We start from the raw sequence: 22,562 nt of genomic DNA on the forward strand, positions 1-22,562 counted from the left end.
CCTAGAAGCAGGTGTGCTTAAGGACTGGAGAGAAATAGGCAACCTGATGGGCTTAAGGCCCTTAAGAAAGGAATGAAGTAGACACTTCTTCTCCATAAACTCAGTAAAGCCCCCTTTTCCCTTACATGAGCCTTCCTTTAGGCTTTGACTGCAGACTCATCAAGAGTGGAATTTTTGGGGATTCCCTGTGGGATCCAGTCTGCTCCCTGGGCTCTCCAAGCAGGACTTTTATGAAGGAATAGAGGCAAAGGCTTTTCCACACTTTAATAACGTGTCTTAATATGCAGTAATCACTCTCTATGTGCAGAAGCATCACTATAATTTCATCTGTGCTCCTGGTGCTTGCTGGACCACTCATTCATTTATAGCAAAGGCTGGACACCAAATTTGCCTCCAAGGTTCAGATTCGCACTGCAGGATGCGCAGGACAGAGTTGTGACCCCAAGCATGGGTTGTGTTTGTGCTTGTCAGACAGCATTATCTCAGCTGTTGGGGCACTTGAGATCACAGCTGAAGTACAGGTGGCTTCAAGGAACCAGCATTCCTTCTGGTTACTGTAAGGCAGTGGAAAATATTCAGAGTGCCAGGAGGGAGAAATGATGAAGCTCACTGTAATCCTACTGTTGAGTATCCTGTGAGACGCTGACACTGCTTTAATGAGCTTGAGGTAGCTCATGTTCTTTTTGGGAAAATGATTTAGTAGATGGTAAAAGCCACACTCTGGCATGATAAACTTGCATGGATACCAACAAATTTAGGCAGAACTCCTGAGCTGCTCTAGACATCTGTCTGGTGGTGCTATATAGCTTTAAATGAAGATATTGCCATCAATCAGCTTGTCACCTACCTCACTACCCACTTGTATTAAATGATTTCAGTGTCAGCTAAGATGGAGCACACCACTGAGTGTCAGATTATAAGTGTCTAGAGAGATTAGACACTGAAATTAGATGGATAACATCCAGGCTGCTGTGCTGGATCTCCCAGTATTGCTGTTGCCAATGTTTCCTGCTCCAGTCAGATAAACCCTTACTGTGCTGTGCTCCCTCATTTTACTTCCCTGAGCAGAGGATGTGCAAACAAGGGTTGTGTAAAGTCAGTCTTCTGAGAAAGCCCCAGTATCTGGGGTCACTACATGAGCAATGTTGCATCTAATTCTCCTGTACTAATAGTCTGGTATGTTACAGCATGTGCCTCAATTCACCAGATGCCTTAGCAAGTTCTAACCCTGTCTTGCTCAGTTACTTAAATCAGTAGCTTCTCAATCTGTTTTTCCTTGGGCTGGACTTTGACCAAAGATTATTTTAAAAAGTAATAATTATATTGTTGGTAAAAGTAAGGAAAAAAAGGTCAGCTAAGAGATCTGAAAATTGGTGAGGCCCAAGATGACAGCCATCCTTGGGGAAATTATCCTTCTCCCTGAGAAAACCAATTTTAATGTGTTGGAGTAGCATCGGATTTAAAATTGGATGCATGGGTGTTAACATAATGCCTCAGTTTCTTTTGTCTTATAAGAAAATATTCTGCTGAGAAAAAGCCAAAGATATTGAGAGACAGCATTTAAATTCCTGTTTCCACTGGTGTTATCCTTTTCTCATGGAGGGGCACAACCTTAGGAATATGGAAAGGGCCAGCTGGGTTGATTGGTGGACTCTGATACAGAAGGTCAAAGGCATTGTTGCAGATGTCTCTGTTTCTATGTTAGAAATTGTTTTATGAATGCTTTGGAAATGTTCACAAATGTGTAGGGATTATTTAATTATTCATAAGTCACACATGTAGAAACAAGTAGACTACTTTCAGTTCGTATTTTGAGGGATCAAGAAGAGTACGAGAACTCATTAAAAAATCACAGAGGCTTTTATATATTAAAAAACCTAATGACTTAGGGTCCCAGAGATTAATACTGGGAGAGGATCTCCTCTATTTTCTGTAGAAATATTTTTTCCCCTACTCTCCAACAAGGCTCCATATTTGTAGAAAAGAAGGAAATAGTTCTCAGAGTTTAATTATGCATGTGGATGTATGTACCTATATAAATTAAGGTTATTTTGCTCATATTAATTATCATTGAAAACTATCTCAGTCTCCTTACTTAAGTGAGCTATCATAGCAAGGCTTTGTTCTGTAATGGGGTCCTCTGAGTGTTCCTCCAAGAAAATAATAAACAACACTAAGGATAATAAAGTAATAAAAGCAGTAGTATGCTTTCAAAATAATTTTGGGCATTTTTGTGGGAATTTTGTGTGAATTTTTCATGGTAAAAACGTTATTTTTTATAAATCTCTATATCTATTCCTGAGCTGCACCATTTGGCAGTCTTGAAAGAGAATTTAGTGTTATGCCAATGGTGTCCTTAATTCATGTGTTATCTTAAAATCGTTCCCTGCAATTTGTGTTACAAAAAAATGGGAAAACAGAATACTTTTCTCTTTATATTCACTTCTTCTTTCTTTCTTTTTTTTTTTTTTTTTTTTGAAAGTTATTATAGTTGCAAATTAAAAATTACAACTCTGACAAGATCGCAGATAAGAATTCCAGCTCAGCTATACCAGCAAGTACCAGGGTCAACTATCAAAATACAAAACTACTCAAGAACTCCAAGGGACAAGCTAAGCTCTCTCTTTAAATAAGTTCTCTCTTTATATAAGAGAGCTGCTTCAGGAGTTTAAGGTGGTCAGAAAGTTCAGGCTCCTTGCCCAGATTTCTGTTTAGCAAGGAGCCTGAACTTCTATGCTCTCTGTATGATGGCTGAGCTCAACTAATTAACTGAAGTATTACTGTAAGAAAATATGGGAGGGAAAGGGATGCTGCATGTTTGGGACTTAAAACTGGACCATTGGGCAACCCCGTGCACAGGCTGCTGAAGGAAAGTGAAGGAGTTCTGGAACATTTTATTATTCTTTGTTATTGGGTATGAGATGTCTGACTATCATGGTAGTTCTGCCCAGTGCCTCTGTGCTGCAGAACAGAAATAAGAATTTCAGTCTACTGGCAATAGTTTTAAACTGAGCACCTTGCAAGCCAGTATGGTCAAGCCACTCAGGGGAGCATCTGCAGGGGATGGTGAGGAGGAAGGCGGGAAGGGCAGGTGCTATACTGCTGTTGAGAAGTGTTTTTACACTCCTCTCCCCTCTTGTGTGATTCCTCTCTCATTTGTGCCCTCAGGCAAGAACAGCTCTGTTGACTAACATGGCACAGCTTTTCTTCTCATTGCAAATCTCTTTCCTGCTTCCTCTCAAGAGGTGGCTCTGGCTCACCTTGCCTGGTGTCTTTCTCTTGGAGGATGCACAGGCCAGCAGCTCTTGGCCTCCTCTCTCTTTGTGGTCAGGAGGGTACAGGGACAAGTCCATGTCCGTTCCTGTGCCTCAAGTGGCACTTAGTGAGTCTAAGATATTTACACATTTGCTAGAGAACAAAGATGGGTATGCATGGAAAAAGACCAAAGGTGATGTAACAGATGCCCATCTGCCCAGAAAATACTGGTTTTTCTACCCTTTTCAGGGAGAATCACAGGTTTTAGCGTAGGATCCATTGGTACTAAATGCAGCGGAGATGCTCCTGCTCCTGGATTTAGTATTATTGCTTTTGACCTGTTTAGATCTAGTGTCAGTGGTGAGTCTGGTGAAAAAAAATTTTAAGCAGGGGGAGCCAGGACTTCATTCTGATTTTTGTTAATTATTTCTTTTGATTAATTCAAAAAATAAGTGGGACCTTTTTGTGCCACAGATCACACATCTTGAGAGAAAACTGAAAGAATACTTGCATATATCATAAAGGATATTGAAAAGATTAAGTAATTTTTGTAAAGTATTTTGAATTTCTGAAAATTGTTATGGGCAAGGACAGTATTATTCTCTTTCTATAAATATGAAATGTTGAAGTAGAGCAGGGATACCTATGATAATCTTTAACTCATCTCATACATTTATAAATCCTCCTCTTTTTTGGCTATTCTTATAGATCCTATTTCTGAAGCTGCTCACTGTCAGCAGTTTGTAGGCAAATCACTGGAATTTAGGGATGCTCAGCCCCAATGCTGATTATTTTTCTTCATCACGATTCACAATGCTTTCTTTAAGCTCCATGTTGAAGACCAGGTTCTCAGCTGGAGTAAATGCAGGTGGCTGTGTTCAGCTGAACATCTTTATGCCTTATTTGTGATAGATAAAGGTCACGCCTGTATCCTGACTTACAAATGTCTCAGTTTGCACTGTGAAAATTATTGCTTTTTGTTTTCCCAGTAGTAAAAATACTGCAGAAGAAATAGGTTTCAGAATCCTGTCGGTCATCCGTAAGGTGGTTTAGAGTTCATCCTGTTCTGCTAAGACATGACATTTGTAGTGCAGGGTCTGGTGAGGGAATCCACTGCAATAACCTCATAGTTGCCAACATCAGCAGAGATAACTGGATGCTACTGCAGGGTTTAGCTGGTATTATTTCAGAATAAAATTCTTTCTTTAGGGCTTTAACTCCTGCTAACTGTCTGAAATGCAGCTGCTGTGCTGCAGAACCTCCTGAAAAATTGCATCACATGGATCATTTCCGACTGTCAGCAGTACCAACAGTAGCAGGCAAGGAGACTACAAAGAATGGGTTAAATCACAGACTTCTTGCCTCTTCGGTATTCCTGGATAATAATCCACCTACAGTGACTCCACTCTGTGGGTGGAAAATGCCTACCTCCATTTAAACATAATTTATGCACTCCTTTGCCTTTTCAAAAGGATAGACACCAGCCAGGTAGAAGACTGCTCTGCTGCATTAGGGCTCAGAATTAACCATCAAATGTGTGCCTGATGTGCGAGTCAATCTGCCAAGTCATAAATGTTACAAGCAGACATCTGACTACAGCGTGTATTTTTAAAGTGCACTTTTTGGCTATGTAGCCTTAGCAAACACTGTTCCTTCCAACCTGTGCTAAAAGGACAGGGATACATATGCTGTTAACCTGGCAGAGTATGAAATCTGCCATAAACTGATTTCCCCAGAGGGATTTCTCCCTGCAAGGGCTGTGTGCCTCAAGACAGTGTCTCCCAGATGAGTCCAAGTGTCCTTGACTGGATCTGCAGTAAGCAGGAAGGTGCATGATAGTTTCTTCTGTGATGCAGTGGTGGCATCTGAGGGGGCTGAGGGTGTGAAGGAGGTTCATTTCTCTCCCCCCAACCCCACCCCCATTACAAAAAAGTTCCTGGGCTTGGACCTGAAGGGGTTGGTTGGTGAGAAGTTTCTGCTTCTCAAGTAAAAGTCAGACCTAGAAAATTCTATGGAGGTTGCATAAGTACTGAAATTGCCACACAGCTAAAGCCTGAAAAGCAAGCAATTGACTGGGGAACATATTTCTAATATAATTGTTTTTTGACCTTTTTTTTTTCATTTTTGCTTTGAGTTTTGATTAACTTCACATTAATTATAATCAGTGAACACTGAGGAAGAAAGGGATGGTTTTGTTGGTTTGGGATTTTGGTTTTGGTTGAAATTCCAGCAGCTTTCTGTTGTTACTCTGTTTGGAAAAGAAGCAATTCCTGGTCCTTTCAGGAATTACTCAGGAAAAAGAAATTAACAGAGAAGTCAAATTTGACACTTTTGATTCCGTGAATTAGGTAATGATATAAGCAATTTCAGGCAATCTCTGTGTGCTATAAGGAATAAATCCATGGAAAATATGAGGTAGAATTAATCCTTCAAAAGCAGTACATATTTTTGAGGAACACAATGGTCCCCAAGCATTGCCCAAGGCATCCAGCCATTATCTGTTCACCTATAGCAAGAATTACCAGATTATTACAATGGAGTGTCTTGTGCTGCTCACATATATGCAATACACCCTTTGGTCCGCATCCCAATCAAAGGGCATTTTCAGAGACATAGGCATCTGCAACACAGATGGGCAACAGTTTTATCATCTGCCTTGCTCCCTGAGTCTCCAGGGCAATAACTGGGCTACTCCTTGTCCCAACACACTGCCAGAAGAGGTCTCAGTGTTGTTCTGCCATGTCTCCTGTCTTCTCTGCCTCCTCCTTGATCTCTAATAGTACCTCTGCCACTTATGGCGGAACGTTTCCCTGGGAAGCGATTAGATCATCTTCAATATCTGCCTGATGCCTTTGTGTCAGAGGTCTTGTAAGAACAATGTTGCTAGAGACAGAGGAAAAGGTGAGCGCTCCCACTCTGCTTTGTACCTTCCTGGGATTTTTCAGAGCGCCCCAGCATATGTCAGACTTCAGCATATACAGCTCTGCTCTGGCATCTTATTCCATAGGGTGTTAGCCTCTTGGAAGAGACCCACTTTGTTAGACACAGCTCTCAGCTCATACTTGGTCTGCCTGCTCTGGGAAGGGGATTGTTTTCTGACAACAGATAAAAATCAAAGGTTCATTCTTTTGCACTTCAGGGCTGATGTATAACTTGCTCCTTCCATTCAGAACCTCTAGTCAGAATACACAGATCATGGAGACAAGGGGTTAATTCACTTAAACTATTTTCTGACTTTATGGGATTGCCACAAACCAGGGCCAGTTAAAATATGGGATCTGGTAAAGCACGTTAGTGTTTAACTTCATATGTTTTCATTTTAAAATGCCTATATGAGGAGATATGCATTTAAATTTTGTCATTATGTAATTGAAAGTTATTTATTAGATCTGTTGATAGTCTGTTAGACTTAGTCTGCTGGGTGCATCTTGCATTAATTTTTCATCTGAAACAGCAGAAATAATTTTGTGGATTTTAAACTGTTGTTTTGAAATGTAGTATTAAATGTTACTAGATTTTGCCTCTCTCATCCACAAAAGCTTTGTTTTCTCATTCCCAGTCAATCTTATTCAGGAATGCTGAATAATCAGAATGAAGCAAAGATAAAACTGCCTTCTGATCTCTGATTTATTTTGGTTCCTTCTGTGTCAAGGTGTCCTCACTTCACCTGCTTAGAGAAAACGTGATAGTGGAAATTCATCTGGCATCTCCAATTTATCTCCAAACTACTGTGCAGCTCTAAGTCTCCACAATACCCAGAAGAGGTAGGTAAATAATGTTCTATTATCCTGATTACAGATGTAAATCATTACCAAGAAGTTGTGGCTTGCCAGAAGTCTCATTTGAAGTCCTGTCAAGAGTTGGTGCATCTCTGGGCTTCCCAAATTGTTTGGAGATTGTTTGCTACCTTATCTCCTTGTTTCTTCAGCTCCATCACTGTATCTGCCACTGAATGTTACATGTATTTTCATACTGGAGTCTTCAGTGAACAGAATACATTAAGAAACCACAGCTTTTCATTAGACAGCAAATATTCTCAATTAAAGATTGCTCATTTATTCTAGACCCTTTTTTTCTTAGTTAATGTTATCAAACAAGGACAAAGGGGTGCATGGGAATCACCCCCAGAATAATTCCTGTATGAGGACCACTGCTGGAACCAGCATCTTTTAGTCTTTCAGAGCAAGTGCCTGTGGTGTGCTCTCACTTCCACAACTGCTGTATATATTTAAGCCAATTGTTTTCTCCTGAAATCCCATTTAGTCTTGGATCAGAGAAAGGAGTCTGTGTGTGTGGTGAAGGACATTAATTCTTGTGCAGGACTTCTGAGTGGAGAAGATAGTTTGGCTAGGTTGGAATGCTGAAATATCCACTCTAGAACTCTTAAGGAAAAGAAGTTGGCCTCTTTCCCTCTCTTTATGTCCTGTCCAGCTCTTGTTCCAGCCATCAAGGTGTCCGACCTTCACAGAAGAAAATGAGTGCATCAGAACACGATGTCCAAAATCCTCACGTGTCCTTACAGCAAAAGCTTCTCCAGAATTAACACTGGTCACAATACATGAAGCTTTTCACATGGAGCCTAACCCTTTTTTATTCTTTGGCAAACTTGCAACAGCAAAATCTGCTCTTTTGACCACAAAATCTCTTTCTGCAAACCCCCTTCTTCCTGGGCTCTTGTGAGGGCTGTTTTCTTGCTTGCAGCACATGCAGAAGGTACTGCATATTGCTAACTCACTTGAATTATTCTGACTAGGTTGTTCTCACCTTGCTGAAAAAGGAATTGCTGTAAGTGGCCACAGTCTGAGATTTCAAACTCTTGACTGTCTGTCTCTACTAGCAAGCTGCTGATTTGTCATCCTGTGTTCCTTTTCCAGGGTCCTAACTCTATTTGTCCCTCAATATCCAGTGAACATTGAGGGGTGCGACTTCCCCCTCCCTACAGTGATTTGTTTTTCTAGTTCTGAAGACTCCTTCCATCTCCTAGATATCCTCCTCCAGGCATTTTCCTTCTCACTGCTTACATTGCAACCACTACTTTCTGCAGTTCCACTTCAGGAGTGTCCTTCTCATGTCTAAAGGTAACTGCAGTTCTTCCATTGCATAGCATCTCATGATCCATGAGCAGGAGAACAGCTATTCAGCAGTGATTAAAATGCTGTTTAAAACCCAGAATTTGTGCCACAGACTCTGCGTAAAAAAGGAACTATCAGCAGGACAAGAAAATGTTGATGCAAAAGGGAGAGTATTTTTGTGTCCAGAAAAGGCTAAAAAAACCACAGTGCCAGGTTGAAAATCATTTGAAGATTTTTATTTTTTTTTAACCTACACAGAAAGTTGTTTATATTCCTAACTAATTTAAAACTAACCAAACAAAAATCCCCTCATGTCAATCAAGATAAAGGACTGCAAGTAGAGGGATCTATATTTGTAAGTAACTTAAAAGAAATTATAAAAGCAATTTGGGAAAAAAAAGGAGATCCTTCTTTCCTTGAAAACATTCAACAAGGTTTGTCATATTTGTCCTTCAGACTTCAAATATGCAAGGTTTTTTTCTTACCTACAGTTTTTTTAGCAAAATATTGTGCAGAAACTTCTTTCCTTTTTATCTCCTGGTATTCCCTCTTAAATTTGTTGCTTTGTTCTTTTTTTACTGACTACCATTTTAATTTTCACTTCTTTATTAAGTCAGTGTGAGGGGAGAAAAAGAAATTAATATTGGGGAGAGGAGAGAAACTTTGGGATTTTTCTTATGGAGAAAAGGGTAAAGCTTTGAATAAATGTTATTTGAGAGGAGGGGAAGAAATTGGAGGAAAAAATATTTTGTTGCCAAATGTATCTACATTTATTTGTCTGGCTCTAGATCTGAAACTGGAGTACATAACAATATTCATTCTTAGCCAAAATGTCTGTGTATTGTGAGACGGCTTCTTAAACATAATCTGCAAAACTTCCAAAAATGTAAACCTTCCAAAAGATCAAGTCATGTATGGCTTCCTTTTCTTGCAACTCTCATGAGTAGCTGAATTGGAAAGACAAATAACCTTGTACAATAAATATTAGAGGGGCTGGTGACAAGCATGGTGACTTTACTTCTCATGTCTTTCTGTGTGTTATAAAGAAAAGTCTCTGCTTCAGCATAATGGGAGATTGAAAACCATGAGTGACCACTAAATATTTTGATGAAGGCAGATGTATTAAAAAAAAAAAATACATTCTACCCAAAGCTGTGAGCCTGTGGTCAATTTTGTTAACTAGAATTTGTAATTTGGGCTACTGATTTGACTTAAAAGCATTTTGGTGGCCTGTGGGCATTTTAATAGTAGGACTCCATTGAATGTTACTGGGAATTATGCAGCTTGAGAGATTCATGACATCCTGAAATTTTTCTTGATTACAGCTAGTACCCTATACAGTGTAGGTAGTAAATGGAAAACAATTTTTTCATTTGAATCCAAGTCCTTATTGATAGTCCTGTCAAAATACAGTTTCTGGTCCCTCAATAAACACAGAGCAAGATTTGTGAATGTCGTTTTCACACATAATTTCTAGATGTGTTCGTCAGCCTTTTGCCATCCATGTACATTACAGATCTTTAGAATAAACTACTGTGCAAGTTGTATAAGCAGTTGGACAGTTGTACAAGCTCATAGCAGAAATCTCTCTTTTAATTTTATTTTTTATCTTCTGCAGTTGTCAAAGTGAGGAGCAATGGAAGTCACAGAAAAGTAATTCTACTATAAGTTTTTCAGTTACTAAAATTAATGATGTGCCCACAGTCATACTTAGTGGAAATTGCATCTGTTAGACTGATATTGCTGAATAAAATCTGGTTAACTACTGGGATATCCTCAGATATTCTTGTGGCAATAAAAAAATAAATTAAAAAAAGGCAATTATTCCTAACATTCTCATCTATGACCTCCGCTTAAATTTACAGCAATTCTTGTGCCTGTAAACACATACATATCACTTCTAAAACATATTTAGGACAATTAGAACAAAAATATTAGATGCAATTTCTCACTGGTCTGAATTAGATCTTGCTATTGAAGTCAAGAGCAGAAGAAGCTTATATTTGCAAGAAATGCCTTCAAATCAAAGAGCATCTCTGCATGTTGTTCTCAGAAGACATACAGGTATGTTGAAATCCTACCTGGATGAAGAGAGTACAAAAACCACTTCACCTTGGTGCTTCTAAAAATGATACCTGAATGGTCAAAGCAAAAGCCTATGGATACATATTCCCCTTGTGCAGTATTCCATAACCACAAAGACCCAGGGAAGAGAGCAGCTGTCTGCTTTACACAGTTTTATTTCCTGTCAGATAGAGGTTGTGTAATGTGTCTGTATAAAGGAAGAAATGTTTCCAATTGTTCTCCACCTAGCAGAAGGAAAGTAAGTATGACCTCCCCAGGTTCCTACATGTGAAACATAACATTCCCCTGTTTGCAAGAACCCAGCAGAAGCCTTGTGGATGCGACCCGTTCCTTTGAATTTTCTAACAAGGTGATCTGCATCCTAATTGTCTTGAGTATTTTGCTCTTCAATATTGAATACTTGCTTCAAATTCTAATCATAATTTCATAATTATTGTCCTTTTTGTAGCTGCTTTTTAAAGTATTTGAATAAAGTATTTGAATATAAATGGTTGAGACTCACAGAACCTTGTTGATTCAGGGCAGTATGTACAAAGCTACCACAACGACATTTTAAGTTTTTAATGCTTAGAACCTTTGGAGATCAACTTAGCAACCACCTGCAGTTGTCACTGACTTCTGAGAGAGCTACAAAAACTGGAATCCAGTGCTGAAATGTCTGTTGTGGCCGTGGTGAGCTCAACATTTTTATCTAGAAGGGACTTTGATTAATCTAGGATGTCAAAGACTTCACAAGACTTTGGAGACAAGACTCAGCCCAATGCCTGAAAATGGCTTGTGATTAGTTTGTTTTTGGATGTGGTAGCAAATCTTCTGCACGCCAGTGAATCTTGAAAATACCATTTCTCCTATTTCAACAGCATATTTAGTTAAAGAAAGTGTGTATTTAATTGCAAAATAGGCTGGAACAGTTTTCAAACAGAACATACAGAAAGCAAGGGGCTTAGGGAGCACAGTTTTAAACTTCCTGGCTTTTGTGCATATTCCTGCCATGGTTCCCAGTAAGATTTCTCTTTCATCTATATTTGCTGTAGTTCCTTCTTTCTCACTTTCTAATAATTTAAGAGACAAGATGACAGAACAGATTAAAAAATATGTATAAATAATACCGTATGTAAAGAGTCATTTACCCACCGAGTCTTAAAACTCATTCCCTGATTTGGATCTATTTTAATAAGCTTCATCTCACTTGACACTGACACTGACAATGACAATGACAAATATTAAGTGTTCACTTTTAGTCCTAGTGCACCTAAGTGAAGCTAAACTGTAGTGTTCTTTGGTGTTTTTACCCAGAAAGTCCTAACTTAGGGTGGAAAGAGGGTTAGGAGGATACAGTTCTTAAGCACTCTACAATCATCATATATTAGCTAGTGTAGATGGAGCATTTTTAAATTTTTCAATGACATTCACATTTCAAATGGGTTTTTTCGTTGACTTTTTTTTCCTGTAGGATATAAAATTAGGGTGTGTTATCCTGAATTAAAATCTAAACCTGAAGGCTGTGGAATAACGTGATTTTTTATTTATACCTCTCTGTTGTGTTGTGGTTATGTTCAACTCTATCACTATTCTTTTGCTGTATCTTGTTTTTTAATTAAAGCGGTCCAGAGATATTTTATTAATTGTCCAAATATTTTATTCTTTGGACTATGCAGCAAAGCTATTTAAACAATGAAATAAATTTTTTTTTCAATGTTTGTAACTTCTAAATTCTAATACAACTGTGTTTCTGTTATAGCAGGAGTATATTTGATAACAGATGGTAAAACTGCAAAACTGTCTCCGCTTCATTAGTACCCCTGGCAAGTCTTCCTATATAAGGTAAGTTACAACAGAAAAGGGTATTTAACAATATACTCTTCACAGTTTGCAGTAAGATTTTGGACTAGTTTTACATGTATCATGAAAGCAGTGAATGTAATAGCTAGAATGTCCATTGATCACTTCTGTGTTGGTTGTTAAAACCAGAACTAAATGTATGTGCTGTAAAAGGCTCTGATCTAGTAAAGACTTGTTCCAGTGCTTTTCCAAGTTAAATTTATCCTGGCAATAGTCTCATTGAAATAACTTTCCTTTAATGGTGATAATGGGTTTTTACTAAAAAGTAATAAAATGTAAGTGATCAATCTCCATTTAAATTAAAATAATGTTTATGTTAAAATATTGATGAAAAGGCAGCCTTCAGAGATCTTAAGAATGCTTATATTTCCATGGCCCAACTGAAAGGTGACAGATTGATAGCCCTGGGAAACATAGGTCTTCTTAAATTATGTGATGTGTCCTCACACTGACTTTGGAGCTCACTTTGCAGCGCGGCAGAACTGCTCTGGCTATGGGGTGAAAAAGTCCTCTCTATTTCTGTATAGCTTCTACTCTGCACATCTTCTCCTACTTTCTTGTGCATTTTGCACATTTCTTCTCTATAGGGGCTGCACAGAGGTCCCTAAACCATTGCATATGGCTCATCCTGGAGTCCAATGCGTGAGGAAAACATATGGTTATTTCCTACCAGGAACTGGCTTCCAACAAGTGAGTGAAAATAAAAAGACTAGTCTTGTTATATGCCAACATGAAGACCATCTCTGATAATACCACTATGTATATCTGTTTTCTGCTACAATCTTGCTGAATTCAGTAGCCCAGAATTATCACAGAGGAACAGCCTCTTCCCTGTTTATTGGGAAATGTTGCTTTGCCATCTTCCCAGTATAATGGTTTGCGAACTCCTCATGCTGTGCAAATTGGATTAACTTCACTAACTGCCTGGATTATGCAGTTTTGTGAAGTGGGAAGGGCTCCCGTGCATAGACAGATGAAAATTTGAAATCATGCAGTGGGAGGAAAATATTAAATTTGAAATTTCACATTCTAAGCAAAAAACAGTAACCGCTAGATTACTGCATCCAGGGAACTGTTTCATGCTACAAGTATCTTGTGTTTTTATTTGAGTATGTTTTTTAAAACAGCTTATACTCAGTATGTATTTGGCAAGTACATTTAAAGGACTTTTCCTATTAGTGAAGGAAGATTATGGGCATCAACAAATGATATAAAGTAGTTGACAACAGCACTAAGACAGTTTTGGGCACATGCAGAAACAACACTGTAGGCACTAGGAAATTTCAATAGACATTTAAAAATTTACAAATGCAGGGTTAGTGTTTTGGGAATTCTAAGTTTGAGGTCACATGGTGGCACTTTTTCATGAGTCTGCCCTCATGAAAAAGAAGTAAAGATGTAGGAAGTGACTGCTAGATTTCCTGGATGCAGCAGTGATGGAGAGGTGGTGACAGAGAAGCCCTGCTGTCTATGCACCGGCCACCACAGCTCAGGCACATATTGCACCTTTAGAAGAATCACAGCCTTGGTTGATCGGATGCTGCAGTTCAGGTTGGTTTGGAAAACACTGCATCTGAGTAGGGTGTAAAGCCTTCCCTTAGATGTCAACTTGCTGTTTTTATAGTACAAGCATTTAGAGGCGTCACAGGAATTATAACTTCATTGTGCTAGCTACTGAAATAAACATATAGTAAGGGAGAGAGGGAAAAATTGTGAAGCAAGAACTCTGAGAAATTTTGCTTTTCTATTTTGAAAATGACATACTAAGATTAAATATCTTGTATGATTTCACACACAGTAAAATTCATAGAAAATGAGAGGGCTGAAGCATACCCAAATGATGTGCCATACTGAGCTAATAAAATGTGGTGTTTGTGTGCTTGTGTCCACTGCAAATGTTCATTTGCTGAGCAAAATGTGTGTGACCTGCCTTTGCACTATTGGCATGCTGCAGATGCTCCTCCTGAGAGGATCCCTCAGAGCTAACATAGGCAAGTAAGTAGGGCTTTGGTCAGATCCTCTAACAAATGCTCGCTCCATAAACGGCATTAATTCGGTTGCTTTCAATCATTTGTCCAAATTTCAGGTTTGGGGGCTTTTTCAGGGTTTTTTTTTTTTTTCACTTTTCTAGTAAATTTCCACCATGTAGGTCTGTGTACCCATCTGAGGACATGTGGGAGTGTTCTGAATGAATGTTAAAAATCACCTAGTAAGAACAAAGGCTCACCCTGCTGTCCCAACCAAGATATCCTTTGAGAACAGTAAATGCAGTCTTCAGCATTTCTATAGCTGATGGTAATATGGACATGAAGGTAAATGTGTGGTTTGGAATTGAAAACCCTACGGAATTTTTACTGAATTTTAAACTTTTTATTTGCCTGTAGTCCATGCCACTGACACAGTGAAAACTGAGCTTCTTTGCTTAGTAGAGCAGGTTCTCCAAAAGATGCTTTCTTTAGAACAGTGAACGCACTTTTTTGCACTATTGATTTCCTGCTGCTTAGACATAACTAACATTTTAAGTAATCTATACAGTTTTGAAATTTACATTAGTCCTTTTAATAAAATCCCTAGCACCTCAGGGACTTCTTGGTAGGATAGACAATGAACTCCTATCAAGTGAACGCTAAACAACAGAACACTAAATTTCAATACCACTTAAGCAAAATTCTGACCTAAGCTGATCTGCTAATGGCCCAAAACCAAAAAACCAAACATTACCCCACAGCAGTTGCCTCAGTCTGGATATTGGTTGAGCCACCACAGCACAGTCAGGTTGTTCTTGGTTTGTCCTTACAAGTGCTTTACTGAAAAACCTTGAGTTAAAATCAGTTCTGCATTATGCAGGACACATTCCCGAGAAGTGCTAAGATGTACTGTCACTAGATTTTTTGCAGAACTCCACACTAGAAGCGTAGGGGAGATCCATGCTAAAAAGGGAAATGGGAATAGCACGATGTGGCTGAGATCATGTTGTGGTGTTTTTAGAGTAGAGATCAAAGGCTGCTGTGAAGGCAAGCCCTTTTTCATTGCACATTGTAGCAATTACGCAATTGTCCTTGTCCTGAAAAATTGTGCATGGGTCTCTAGTTGGATCCCACTAGAATCAGTGATAGTTGGGACCATAGCCCTACAAGGTGGGGTAGGATTTTAGTGATCATCTGTTTGTTTCTTGCCTGTGCCCTTTTTTGCTCTAGGACATGACCTCCCTTATGCTGGAGGTTGTGGATGCTCAGCATTTTAGACACTTCTTCCTATTAATTTTGTTTTGAATTCTGTTGGCAAGTCTGAAGCATTCTGACTGAAGGTTTTAATTTAATTAATAACTGGATAAATCACAGAACTGGTCTCCACCATCTATACCTGTCAACTGATCCGGTGTAATGAAGACTGCAAGAAGCCCAAACTGAAAAATAGAGCAGGGGTACTGGAATTAATTTTCAAGGGAAATGTGCAGCTAAATTTCTTTGGTATGTTAAATGATAAGCAACTCAAGCTGACCAGATCTTTCTGTGTTTAACAATATGTTTTTCAAGGGCAAATGTGGGCAGCAAGAGAAAATCTGCTGCAGTCAATACAAGTAGTTTTTAAGTAACTGTTGATATATCTCTTTAAATTTTTTTGTGAATGGGTAGATGATCAAGGAAATTCAGAAAATAAGATCATTTTTGTTGTGCAGATGACAATGTATGTTTTGACTTGTATTTCCCTCTGAAAAGTATAACTCGGTAGCAATAGGCTTTGCCTTTTCTATTTAAAAACAAATAATCCATTGTATTGCTTCTTGAAAGGGACATCCTCTTCCAGGTTTTCAAGTAAAAAGCTCGTGTGATATTTTAAGTTATTTCTTGCAGTCACAACACCTCAGTGGTCCTGACCCAAGTTTTTCAAAGTAAATCTAGTGGTGCTGAAATTAACGGCTGCTCCTGACGTATCAACATAATTATGTGTGTGCCAGCAGCCTGTGCCTGTGCTGGTAGGTCATGCGCAGCACACACATCGCTGCCTGTCTGCAGTGCACTGAAACCTGAGATTTATTGCATTTACAAAAGGCCATTACAATGCAATTTTAACATACTGTCATTAAAGGGTCTTACATCATAAGCAATCACTTCAAAAAGCCTTGGTCTGCGATTTATTCATAATTTTTATTGCATGATTTATTAGCGCCTCTGTTACATTTTATAAATCTTATCAGAAAGAAATTAAAATCAATTAGGGCCTGGTCCTTTCACCTTTACCCATGTTGGGTGGTACCTTGTTCTCAGCCTGATGGAAAAGAGGATATTTCTGGAGTAAGCTATCTCTACAGGAGTAGGAGTGAAGATAGCAAAATCTGATTACTTAGTGAGCACAGGAGAGATGTAAAAATTATTCTAAAAATGACAGCATTTGGTTTATATTCCAGGGGTAGGAGGTGGTTCTCCATGGATTCATAGATTTCTCTGATTTCATCCAATCCTACTGCTTCTGTGTACCATTTGGAGTGAATCACATATTTATGTAATTCAATATTCAACAGGAAAAGCCAAGTCAGCCTTCTAAACTGTTCTTTCCTCAGATCAAATTCAGGATATAGTAACTGAGAAGCTAATTGTAAGACAATTGCAAAGCTCTCAAAATGGCTTTTCTATCAATCTTATACCCCAAGAATGCACTGAAATTTCATAAGGTCAAGCTTATAAAAAATGGAAACTCAGTTTTGCCATCTGTATTTGCATGAGAAAGAATTACACACTTGATTATCAATTAGGGCCCAATTTTTCAATCTGAATACCCCCGCTTGCCCTTTTTATTATGAAACACAGCGCTTGGATATGATTTAGTTGAATATTAATTGAAGTTGTGTGGTTTAAAGGGGGATGTATTCTACAGTCCTTTGCAGTAAAAAATACCAATAAGATCATGATGAGCTTTGTCAGTATTAGAGCTCTATGTTTTGATGCAGTGTGCTAAAGATGCTCATGTCTTTAAAAGATCATGAAAACATGTATTTGAATATTATATGCTCCTAATAAATTGCTAAGATCTATTGCACTTTAATGCTTTGGAATGGAAATATGCACCGTGTCTATTAAAAAAAAGCAGTACACACCAATTAATTTATCCTGAACCACACTGCAGGAAAATTCATTTCTATCCTTGAAGCTGGTGGTAATTTTGGCTGTGTTTCAATAACAGTAAGGCTGGGCCCTCTGTTGCTGATTTGCTAACATCTCTCCTTATGTTAAGAGAAAGGCAGTATGTATAGACTTTACTAAAATACTACCATAAATACACACGCATTTTACAAATAAGAAAGGCAAATACTGTTAAACGCTAGATTGCAGAGCAGAAGGGAAGAACAAGATGGAAAAATAGTTTTCCCAGGTATAGTCTAATATACCACATTTCTGTGAGCAGTTCTAAAACAGAAATTTTACAATTGATCCATGGATCTTTTTGTCATTTGTCTCATGATAGACCAACAGAGAATTACCAGTATTTTGTTGCCTTTTTTCCCTAACCAAAACCAAAATAGCAAATGTCAGGAGAAGGGCAAAGAAAATAACTGAAGGTATAAAGGGATGGATTAAAGAGAGAAGGGACCAAATATCTTTCTGAACCCAGAAAGATTCACATTGATTTCAGTGGCACCACGGTTACTTCTGCAGAAATATTTTGGGATGGTTTAATTTCGAAGTCCTTCCTCATATGGAAATCCCACTCATCATCGTAGGAGGTGGCAGCAATAGGAAGGCATATATATGTGTATGCATATGATGGTATGATCCATACAATCACAGCCTTGCCTAAATGAAGTAAATTTTGTAACCTAGAAACATTAAAATTAAGTGAGATTAAAAAAAAAATTAAAATGGCAACAGATGCTGTTCTTTTTTAAGGTTTTAGAATAATAGAAATAGAATTGGAAATAGGCAAATAGATTAAAAAAAATGTCCCTGAATCCAAACTGCTAAGTCTGTAGTAGGCAGTCATGGAATTGTCAGGTGGGTAACATCATCTCTCTCATCTCCTTGTGAGATTGTGACTTCAAAGAGATTATAAGATTTTCTGGGCAGACGTATCTTCCTGTGTGTTTCTGGACAGCTCTGACTGGTGAAGTCATGATTCTGCATGGCTGTTCTGATATTTTTTATTTTTTCTCTGTGTGTGTGGTAGTTTAAAAATGTATTACTTCTGAATTCAGATGGACAGTTCCCAGGAGTTACTTGGCTACCTGCTCCCACCATGACCAATTTGATCGGGAAAGGATACAGAACTTGGAGCAGTGAACACTAAGTGGCATTGCAAAGGTTTCTTTGGTCAGGATGCAGAGAAGACTACCATGCTCACTAGTGGGTTATATAAGGATTTGAAGTGGCATGTTCCTTGATGGGAGAAAAATCCTAAAAATGGATTTTTAGGAACTTTATTAATAATGAACGATAGAATGGTAGTTAATAGATGTCCGTAATTCCATTATACTACAAGCGCAAGGGAAACCTCATTTGATGTGGAAAGATTCTCATTTTTCCAGAGCTGTAATGCAGCATGCAGTTAAAATTAGGCAGTCTCGTTAATTGCCAGTGTATATGGTGAGAATTCCTGCAGCCAGCTTCAGTTCAGGATTAGATGTGCCTCTGCAGGAGACACTTTCCAGAGAGGCTCAAGGTGGGAGAGCAGCTCCAGCAGGGCTCCTTTGAAGCTGTCCCTGAGAAGGGTGGAGGAAAGCGAGTGGGGCAGCTTTCATCCCCCCTCTGTCCCTGTCTGCTCCTGCTCGGTGGGAGTCCCCAGACCACTGTCTGTGGAGCATGTCCCACATCACACATCTGTGGAATAAGCTCCCCTTGTGAAGGATGAGGAGTACCTGTTCCCACTCCCTGATATCTGTCTCAGTTCCTGAGCTAAAACGGGCTGGCCAGGGGTAAGGAATGAGCAGAATCACCCCAGCCTCTAGTCCTCAAGACAGTGTGTTTTTTCAGGAACTAGGATCCCATAAGCCTTTTTATACATATGAGCTGTCCTTTATATAGAGACAAAAACAGCTTAAATGAACACAGTAAGGTTAAAATGCTCTTGAATGTAAAAAGAAAGATGGAAGAAATCCCTGAAGAATAACTTCTTCTCATCTCTTTACCACCATCCTTTTTCCTGTCTCCTTCTCAGTGTCAGAAACTTGTCCTTCAAAAGTCACTCACTGAGAAAAGTAGATTCTTCTGCAGGATGTGAAGAGGAAACATGAGGGAAGGGTGAGTGAGAGATTTACTTTTCCTCTCATAGATTAAAGCGGTACAGCATATGCCAGGATTTTAAGTCAAGCTGTTGAAGACTTTCCATAGGACCCTAACCAGCATTTATTTTAGAACAGTAAAAATATTTATTTGGAAGGATTACAAAAGATTTCCTGAGACTTCATTAATAAAGCTTAACTGTCAAATCTGAATGTGAGCAGTAGCGCAGAATCTCAGCTGAAATCTCCTCATTCTCAAACACTGAGTAAGCCAAGGAATGTGAATTAACACAAACACAACCTCATCCTGCTGTGGAGGAGGAGGAAGGGGAATAAATACGTTAGCTACCTGCAGGCCAAACTCCCCAGGAAGTCAGTGGGAGCTTTACTAGTGGAAGAACAGCATGGCCAGACATAAGCATAAAGGAGAGAGGATGCCAAGAAAATATTTTCCACACTTTTGTGTACTGAGGGACCCATGAAGTCTACTCAGAGCAGGAACTCTACTACAGTAGAGTGTAATTCTACTCTGCTGTTTTAGCATAGCTTCTGGCTGACACTATTTTCCCCTTCATGCCTACTTAGAAAAAACAAATTTACAAAGTTGTCTGATGATGCAAAAAAGACAGTTCTAATAAGCTTCAAAGAAACATCCGTTTAGGTGTGTGCAGTGATATTTAGCTGTCTGGACAGATGTTTTGGCAATCCTTCTGGATCCCTGGTCTTTCCTGTCACCCTTTTGTTACTCTGTTCAGATCTCCAGGCACCAGACTTTGCTTCTGATATCCAAATGTGTATTCTTTAGGTTAAGGAGAAGTGTAATACCTGTTTATCTTACTAAGACAGGTGTCTAAGGCAGTCTGTCATTTGAAACAAACTATCTTTTCTTATTACAGATATAGAAGATGATGCAATTTTTGAAGTGTTTCCTCTTTTTAGAAAGAACTATATTATTAAGAAACTAGCATGAGAAAACTTGAAATTAATTAAAATCAGCCACTATTGTTTTAACAAGCAACTGTTGACTATGTTGCACCAAAAGGCAAATGATTAGTGACTAGGAGCTTTGCTTAATCAAAGTAAGTTAAGAAACAAACAAAATTTGCAGAGTTAGCTCATTTTGCCTGACATACACAAATGCACTTCCAGTCTTCCCTGGCTGTCTACAACGAGATCAGAAGTAACTTAGTATGAGTCAGGTGGAGGTGAAGCAAAACAGTCAAATGTACTTGCATTTGCAAGCAGTGTCCATCAAAATCCTCCAAGAATGGCTGGATTTGAGTAAATGCTGAGCTTTTCATAGACAGCTCCTAAACATTCACTGATCTAACATACCAGATACAGCCCAGAGAATCTTGGTTTATACATATATGCAGTTTTTCATTGAATCTTAATATTCAGAGATACTGTATTCCTTTTACTTGCCCAAGTGTAACTCTATAATGGTTATGTAAAGTGATGCTTACATTGAGATGCTATTTTGATATGCATTTTAGTGCCATATGTAAACATCAAAGGTGTATAATAACCACCCTTAGTACAGATCCCAGTTCCATTTAGGAAGAGGAAATATTGTGATTTTTTTTTTTTCTTTACAAAATGGCAATGTAAATTTAGATATTTGCACAACTGAATTTGAGTTTGTAACTGAAAGTTGTGCACTCAAAAGTGGGGGGGTAACAGTGGATTTGTTTCCTGACTCTAGCAATGATTGCCTTAATATACCATACCCTTGTTAATGATGTTATCAATTATTTTACTATAAATTAGCTATTGTGAGTTTCAGGTCTTTTTGCAATGTCTCTGTCAGGTTACAGGAGCATAAATCAAATTCCCATCTCTTTTTACATCCATAACCATCATGTTTGGCTTTTATTAGGAAATGTTAAGTGTCTTACAATGTCTTCTTAATGGACAGTGTGTGCATGTGTTGACAAGGAAAGCCATCCTCCTTCATGCAAAATATTAATGCATGTGGCCTACGTCTCCATAGATACAAGTTAAAGAATCATATTTAACTCACAAAATATTCAGTGTATTCATATTTTTCTAATTTTAACAATCCTTTAAGGAAAGAACATGTTAGAAGTAAATTTGGAGCAGATTCTAGCAGGTATGCACAAGTGATTGTGAATAAATGGTACATCATCCACTCAACCTCCCCCCTCCCAACAAACCCAAATAATTTTATAAAACACTTATTGCTAAATGGAAATAGTCGAAGAGAATTTATATCCTTCTAGAATTCCAGCCTGTGCATCACAAAGGCTCCTAATATTGGTTATAAATTTTTGTCATTCTCCTAAAATATCATAATGCCTCCAAGCAAAAGGGTGTTTTAAAGTCTGTATCCTTTTCATTGGGACAACATTATCCATTTGGCTTTTGAACTACCTCCCAAAATCTTGAGCAAGCCCATTACTTTCACTTGAAGTATGTTTTACCAACAGATTTCTGGGTACCAGAGAGATCTGCTTTTCAGATCACCGGCTAACACTGGGCTTGATTAATAGAAACCAAGCATTTTGAAGGATACTGTCCAGCCTTGCCTTTCTCTTTCCATGTTCCCTTGGCAGAAATCAGGGATTTGAAAGCTGCAATACAACAGCATCAACTTTACATCTTGTGGTAAATATTCTATTACTCCTTTATCCTCCATGTTGTTTAAAGAAATTAATTTAAAATATGAACTCCTTTTTTCAGTGAGGAAGTCTCCAAATGATATGCAAACAAGAATCTTTAGAAATGTAGCAAGCTATAACTCCAGGCTCTGCTCCAGCTTTCTCCATTCATTCAGTTTGCAGACCTGGTGTCTGCCTACTGGAGATGCCTGCCCAGACCAAGCCTCTGGCAGCTGCTATTCAACCAGCCATTCATTCATGGCCAGCTCCTGTCTTCCTGCTCCTGGCATTTGCACTTCTCTTTCCTCCATCCATCCATCCATCCAGTTTTCTCCCTAATCTGATCTCACTTCTTTGATCCTTCTCAGGAATACTGATCACCCTCCCCCACCAAAGCATCACTCATTGCTACTGAGGGCTGGCAGCAATTAAGCTGTAACAAAGGTACACTTAAGAGTAAAGCCTATGCCAACA

The 22,562-nt window shown here is 38.6% G+C and overlaps 1 protein-coding gene across 2 annotated transcripts in view; it reads right to left on the reverse strand.

The window, feature by feature from the left end:
- KCNC1 (potassium voltage-gated channel subfamily C member 1) overlaps positions 1–22,562 on the reverse strand; it is a 107,679-nt gene that overhangs the window by 83,440 nt on the left and 1,677 nt on the right. The gene's annotated exons all lie outside the window — the stretch shown is intronic.

This window comes from Hirundo rustica, chromosome 6 (genome assembly GCF_015227805.2).
Source record: "Hirundo rustica isolate bHirRus1 chromosome 6, bHirRus1.pri.v3, whole genome shotgun sequence".
Taxonomy (NCBI): domain Eukaryota; kingdom Metazoa; phylum Chordata; class Aves; order Passeriformes; family Hirundinidae; genus Hirundo; species Hirundo rustica.